Source organism: Macaca nemestrina, chromosome 8 (genome assembly GCF_043159975.1).
Source record: "Macaca nemestrina isolate mMacNem1 chromosome 8, mMacNem.hap1, whole genome shotgun sequence".
NCBI lineage: Eukaryota > Metazoa > Chordata > Mammalia > Primates > Cercopithecidae > Macaca > Macaca nemestrina.
Genome location: NC_092132.1, coordinates 142102828 through 142110428, shown reverse-complemented (window position 1 = coordinate 142110428; position 7601 = coordinate 142102828). Strand labels below are relative to the sequence as shown.

The 7601-nt window shown below is 38.5% G+C and overlaps 1 pseudogene; it reads right to left on the bottom strand.

The window, feature by feature from the left end:
• Window positions 1-1415: 1415 nt before the first annotated feature.
• LOC139355706 (zinc finger protein 705A-like) lies at window positions 1416-6705 on the bottom strand (annotated as a pseudogene).
• Between the last annotated feature and the right edge of the window lie 896 nt (window positions 6706-7601).

Genomic DNA, 7601 nt, shown 5'->3' with positions numbered 1-7601 from the left:
TGGCGAGTGGGGCTGAAGGTCCCTGATGTGTCAGTTCCAGGGTTGGATGGAAACAAGTGGTTTCAGTGGACATTGAAGTAAAGGGAGGTGAGCTGTGAGGAAAGAGCCGTCGAAGACTGGGGAGACTCGGAAGTTGGGGTAGAATGTCGACCCATAAGCCAAGGAGTGCAGATGCACATCGATTTGTTAGGGCTGCATAAATGAAAGAAGGACTTCACCAACACACTAAGTTTTTTCAACAACCGATTGTATTCTTTCAATATTTGTAAGTATTGATCTTTTGGAAATGTTTAATGAGATTTCTTATATAATTCTGCATTCAATTTATGCCCAGGTCACTTTGCTATTATACATTTATGTGCTGCATTTTTATGAATAGACATTTTCTCAAATTTCTTAATTATTTTGCTAAACTATGTGTTAAGAGTTTTTTCTAGAGGTCCACCTTCTTGACTCACTTTTCTGATGAGAAATCTATCAGGTTTCTCCACAGTGATTTTCAAATTTGATAGCTCCTCAATGTGAGAAACGTAATGTCAACTAAGAAATGAATTACCACTAAAGAATCTTCTCCTTTCAAGATGCTAACCGTGTTTTGTCCAGTGTGAAGTCTCACATGTGCCACAAGCGTTACTCTGTGAAGAAAGGATTTCTCATGATTTTTCAAGGCATAACTTCTCCAGTAAGAAGTGTTTGGTATTCCAAGAGAATTCATTGCCCTTGGAAAGACTTTCCCTTCTTATTTAGCTTATAAAGGATTTCCTTTCTTATTTTCCATTTTAGCAGCATTTTATCACTGGGTTTTCTTGTGAACATCAAGCCTAGTGCTTGGCTGAATGTTTATTCACAGAAAATTCCAATAAAGGGTTCATCCAAGTAACGTTTTCTTTGGTTATTTGACAACAAATTGCACATAAAAACATTTTCACACTGAACACAGAGCTAGAGATTCTCTACCTGAAAGTCCCACACGTTTTAAATTATTAAAACTGTTGCTGAAGACTTTTAGTTTATCATGTTGACAGTTTCAGCTCTCTCGTGTCATTTATGATCAGATCACTAACAAGTCTTTGGTACACACATGTCGTACAATTTCTCTTCCATATGAATTTATTGATGTGGACTGAAGAATAAAGGCAACTGAAGTAACGTCCATGTTGGGTATAGTAATTCTTCAAAATGTGAGTCCTTTGGCATGTTTAGATGTTACAACTACAGCTAAAGTCTCTTCCATATTCCTCACATTCGTCATTCCTGACACCATGTCATCTAAAGTCAGAATATGTTCTGAAGACATTTATAAGTTTCTCTCCAGGGTGAATTTTCTGATGTTATTTAAGATTAGTACATTGACTGAAGGCTTTCCCACATAAATGGCATTCATATGGCTTTTCTCCAGTGCATGTTCTCTCATATCATCTAAGGTCAGAAGATAGACTAAAGGCTTTCCACACATAGAAGACAAGCATGTGGTTTCTCTTCCGTGTGAATTCTTGTGTGTCCTCTAAAGCCAGAGCTTTGACTAAAGACTTTCCCACTTTTATCACATTCATAACACTTTTATCCAAGGTGAGTTCTCTTATGTCTTCGAAGGTTAAAGGATTGAATAAAGCCTTTCCCACACTGGTGACACTTCTACGGTCTCTCTCCCGTGTGAGTTTTCTCATGTCTTCTAAGGTGAGGACGCTGAGTGAAGGATTTTCCACATAGATGACATGCATATGGCCTGTCTCCAGTGTGAGTCATCTTGTGCCGTCTAAGGTGAAAGCAATTAGTATAGGCCTTTTCACATATATTACATTGATATGATTTACCTTTAGTAGGAATTTGTTTATGTGGTTTAGGGGACAACTGATTACTAAGGGATTTTCCACACTGTTTGCTGACGTAGGGTTTCTTTCCACTCTGAGTTAACAAACACTGAGTCATTGTGGAACTGTGAGTGCAATCTTCTCCCAAATCATTACATTCAAAGGGATCCTCCAGAATGAGAGAGTTCTCCTTTAGAGACAAAGATTAAAAGCTCTTAATGATTTACCGACATACATCTATACATTCATTTCACCACCTTTGAATCCTAGACCAACCATTCAGTGGTAGAGCCCGGTTGAAATGTTTCCAATGTTACTTGTGTGAAAGGAAATTAAATTTTGGCACCCCAAACTCATTTAACCAAAGGGAAAAATCAAGCTGGGAACAGGGTCACACAAACCTGCCTCCCCCTTCTGGTTCCTAAATAATATGGCTACAAGATGAAAAGCTACATGCCTCCCCCATATTTTGCCCACAAGGAGATTCCTGATGAGCTGTTAAAATTACACCATGACAATGCAAACTGATAGCTTGTCTTTACAGGCGCAGTCATCCCCAGTTCACCAGACACAAATGCATATCCAATTGTTTCCCTGCCCCATTTTGCCTATGTTGTCTTATATAAAATGCAGCTTTCCTGCATTATTCCTCTGCCTCATTCGTTTATGTCATCTTATGAAAAAAAATCCAGATTCATTAAGCCAGAAAAATTCATGAATGACTATTTTTTTCTACCCAACTTTTACATGAAAATTGTGTACTTCTCAATATCCCACCCTTTCCCCCTTTAAATTTGGAGAAAATTATCTTTGGAGAAAGGTATACACCTGTTCCCCAGGTGCATGTCCTTAACTCTGGCAAATACATCTCCTAAAATGATTGAGACTTGTCTCGTCATTTTTCTCGATTGACACTTGCGTACACATTATCTCCTGCAGACTCAGATATTTTCTCTTTTGTAAGACCCCAACTGCAGAGTTATTCCATTAATTGTGATGATATCAATATCTTTCAAAGTCTGAGCATGAGTAATGTGTATGCACTTGTTCTATTTTAAAGATCTCATGTTATGGTTTACAACACAGGTCACTTTATTCACTGAATTCAAAGTATCAAATTTTTTTTTTTTTTGCTTAGAAAGCACTTAGTGCCAGCCTAATTACACTCAGGTGACTGTGCGTCATTACTAACTTAACCCATTACCAGATCCTTAACTTAGATGACTGGTGTACAGAGCTATAAAACTCACCATTGTCATACCGGTGGATGCATCTTTTCTGATAGGATGTATGGATATCGTGTGTTTTTTCTTAAGGGCACTTTCCTTGTCTGAAATAATTGAAAAATAAATTGTTACCTTGGTATTATGGTAATAAAATTGAAAAACCACAAGGCCTGTTTACTTTTTTATTAAAAATTGACACTTAGATGTGGCAAATGTGTCAAATGAAGAAAATACTTCAATAGAACAGAAGGTACAGCGTCAGCAATTAGAAAAGAGTCTTAAAATTAAAATGTGAAAAGATTTAAAATGGACATGAGATATCAGGCAGGTAAATAGAGGGATAGTCTTCACAGGGGTATCGGTAAAAGAGTCAGCATGTGACAGTTTAACCCCAACGAGTACATGAATTATCCTTTTCCTGAAAGTAAAAGAAAAGGCAAGAGGACACAAGAGTAGCATCTGACATATGAACAAAAATGATGATACCATCTAAGGAATTCTGCTCCAGTAGCTTAACCTACATTTTAGAAATTACCACTCATTTAATAAAACCTCTAATTAATATTCGACTGATATTATTCATTGACAAAGCACCTCCTCCTATTAGAGCACAGGACCCTGTTGCTTACCCAGATTCTGGCCTTGGAGAAATTCTCTTCCTTCCCGCCAGAGCTCTTTTCCTTCCTCCAGCTGCAAAGTTATATAGGATTTGCTTATCTGGTACCCTGTTAGTGGAAACAGTACATGTGTTTTGAGTTCACTGTCAATAAATGTGCATTATCACCAACTGTAAGGCAGGCTATCAAGGAAGAATAAAACAGTGAAGGTCAGCTCAGGCCACAAGACCTAGAACACAGAAAACTCCCCAGGATTTTTTTGACCCAACATGAGACTAGAAAATAAATCCAAATGAAAGGTCCATCAGGAAAAGGAAATTCAAAACAGTCAGGACCTATGAATGCTGAGTCCATGCCTAAGTTCCAAGACACAATGCAGAATACACAGTCTTTTCAGAAAGAGATTAATTAAACCTCTGCACAGTATGTTTATTATTATTCTCATGCAGAACAAAAAAAAAATTTGATTTACAAAAATAATTGATGTTCTATACAGAAAAGATATTGCTATTGTTTTCACTAATTGGTCTCAGCCTAAGCATAGCGACTAAAGCAGAAGAGTTATTTAGAAAATATTAAATTTAATACATTGAAAATATTCATTAGGCCGGGCGCGGTGGCTCAAGCCTGTAATCCCAGCACTTTGGGAGGCCGAGACGGGCGGATCACGAGGTCAGGAGATCGAGACCATCCTGGCTGACACGGTGAAACCCCGTCTCTACTAAAAAATACAAAAAAAACTAGCTGGGCGAGGTGGCGGGCGCCTGTAGTCCCAGCTACTCAGGAGGCTGAGGCAGGAGAATGGCGTGAACCCGGGAGGCGGAGCTTGCAGTGAGCCAAGATCACGCCACTGCACTCCAGCCTGGGCGGCAGAGCGAGACTCTGTCTCAAAAAAAAAAAAAAAAAAAGAAAATATTCATTAAGTTCTCAGGTCTGTTCTGAGTATTAGACACTGAGTACCAAGGAAATCATGAAATCCTTGTCAAGATTACATTCTAATTGAGTGACAAACTAAATAAAACAAAATAAAATAAAATAAAATAAAATAAAGATATTTCTTTCAGACAGATTTAGAGAGCTCAAACTTTTTCAGATAAGATCTGTGAGAGAATCAGAGAAGAGATTAGAGTTAGATATGGGGAAGCTGTTCCAACACTTATTGAAAGAATGAGTCAATGTGTGTCTACATACATATGTGAATGTTGAGGGACTCACCGAGGGACACCAGGTGACTGTTGTTTTCCAGCATTACATCTCTGTACAGCTTTCTCTTGGATGTGTCCATCATGGCCCACTCTTCCTGGGTGAAGTCAATAGCTACATCTTCAAAAGTCACTTTCTTCTAAAACATCACAGACACTTTAGTTTAGACAGAGAATCCCTTTTAACGTCCAGAGGAGGAAGGCTGAGATGACATAGGTAGGAGCTGGGTATGCAGAATTCCCAGTGTTTTAGGTTCCAGCCAGTTCGTTCTCAATACTAAGCTGGTATCTGCCTTTCCGATTCACTCACAGAGACGTACCCACTCTTAATCCATTAAACTTTACTATGAAGAAATATCACATGAGGTGTGGCATAATATAGCCCAGATATTTTTCAGTAATGTGTTAATCACCTGTACATAACTGATTATAAAATTTTCGCTTGAACCTTCATAAATAAAACAAATTTACCATGAATTTCAAGAAAATTACAAAGTAGTCACAAGGCAAATAACCATGATTTACTACTTTTTAAACATGACCGTGATTAAATAAATTATTTCTCTAGATAAACCACAGGTTTCTCACCAATCAAATGGTTAAAAGACCTATTATGTGCTTTGAATAATCTAACGAAGTAATAGAAAACATGTTTCCTATCTAGCAAATATTTATTAAATACATGTCATTGGTCCCTCATTCATTAAAAAGTTAGAAAGTAATGAACCAGACTCCAGCATTCTTCAGAACTGAACAAGTTTTACGCAGAATATAGGATTCAATTTATACATAGAGTCACTCTAATGTTATGTAATTCAGGTGTTCATGACAAGGCTTGAAGACAGTCGAGCAGCACAAGACAAGACCGCTGAGGCTGCTATACTGAGGAAGTCTTAGTCTGATGATTCCTGTGATATGAAGCTTCCTGTTCTCAACTTTCTCTGGGCAATCCAAACATCAGTTATCACTGCCTCTCTTTTAACTTTACCTTGTCACTTGGCTTGTTCAAGGATAAAAAGGCCTCTTTACTGTTTTGCTTTTTTCTAACCAGCCCTTATGAAGCATTTCCACAGAACCCTAAATTGTACTCTATCTACTATATTCCTTCTCCTGAGTGTGCAACCATAATTAAGTAATTGTATTTCTTATATGTTACTTTCAGTTACCAGAAGGTGAAAAGGTTAATTATCAAAAGGTAAAATGAATGGGGATAAGAATAATAATGACTTCTTTAGTTGTCCTTTTGCAAAGTTTTTAAAAGCACAAATATATTTTATCAAACTCTCCTTTTTCCTCAGCACTGTGCAGCTCTTGCCCAAGGCCTATCACACGGGATTTATTGAACTCAGCTGCTAGAACATCAGCCTCATTATTGGGCTGTGATCTTCTGCTCTTCACGCATCTCTATTGCCTGCATTCATCAAAATCCTAAGTCTATTTCAGCCAACGGTACAGTTAATGGGTCAATTATTTCCCTATGAGGTTATAGGATGGATAGAAGAAAAAGAAATACATAAATGAGACCTCTCATGTCTTTTTTTGTAAATAGCCTGAATAGGGGCTGGAATAAAGTAGTGTAATATTAGAAATTATATTGATAATTTAGGAATCTTTGACACATGATACCCAACCTAGAGTCCTGAGAAAACTTAATTGGAGGCCAGATACCTGAAAGTCTCCTGATTGCATTTGGAACACCCAGGCTGGATGGATTTTGCATCATGAAAACAAACAAACAAAAAGAATAAAAATGAAACACCCATGCAAACTGCAGAAAACTGCCCATTTGCCAGCAATATGGGTGTCATTTCAGCAGAAAGAGGCATCCCCTACTCACTAGTGAATGCATTGTCAAGAACTCAGTCTCTCTCTGTCTTCTTCTGGATTTCCACTTGCAGACACTTCAGGCACTAAGAAAAGCTGAGGTTGGAGAAAGAACACGTGAGACACCAGCCTTGTACACAATTTTCAGACCAACCTGTGATGAAAAGCCAGACCTTCACTGAAGTGTGACATCACCTGCACCACAGCCTGACCAATAGACACAAACACACAGAGGCCTCTCCTCTTTCCCCAAGGTCAAAATTAGGAAGCCTATGACTATGGTTTCTGACAAAGAAGGAACACAGATATCTTGTGAACGAGAACATCAAAAGCACTGAGTTTTGTATGTTAATTGACACAAGTCCAGATATTCAATTCCCTCACTGATTTTAAAATACAGGGATCCCTGACTCTGCCCACATGTGGAATATGATTTCCACCTGTAGATAAACACTGTGGGATTTCTCAGATTTTATTATCCCAGCTTTATGCCCTAGCAATGTTTCTCCAACACCAATCACAGCCTTCTGCAGCCTTACTCCACTTTTACTTTCTCTCAATTTCGACTTTTGTATTTCCCCTTGGAACTTGGAAATCAATCAAGTAAGAATCTGTTTTAGGGTCAAGTGCGGTTGCTCTTGCCTGTAATCCCAGCACTTTGGGAGGCCAAGGCAGGTGGATCACCTGAGGTCAGGAGTTCGAGATCAGCCTGGCCAAAATGGTGAAACCCCATTTCTACTAAAAATACACAAATTAGCTGGGCATGGTGGTGCTTGCCTGTAATCCCAGCTACTCAGGAGGCTGAAGCAGGAGAATTGCTTGAACCCAGGAGGCAATTACAGTGAGCCGAGATCCTAACACTGCACTCCAGCCAGGGCGACAGAGCAAGACTCTGTATCAAAAAAAAAAAAAAAAGAAAAA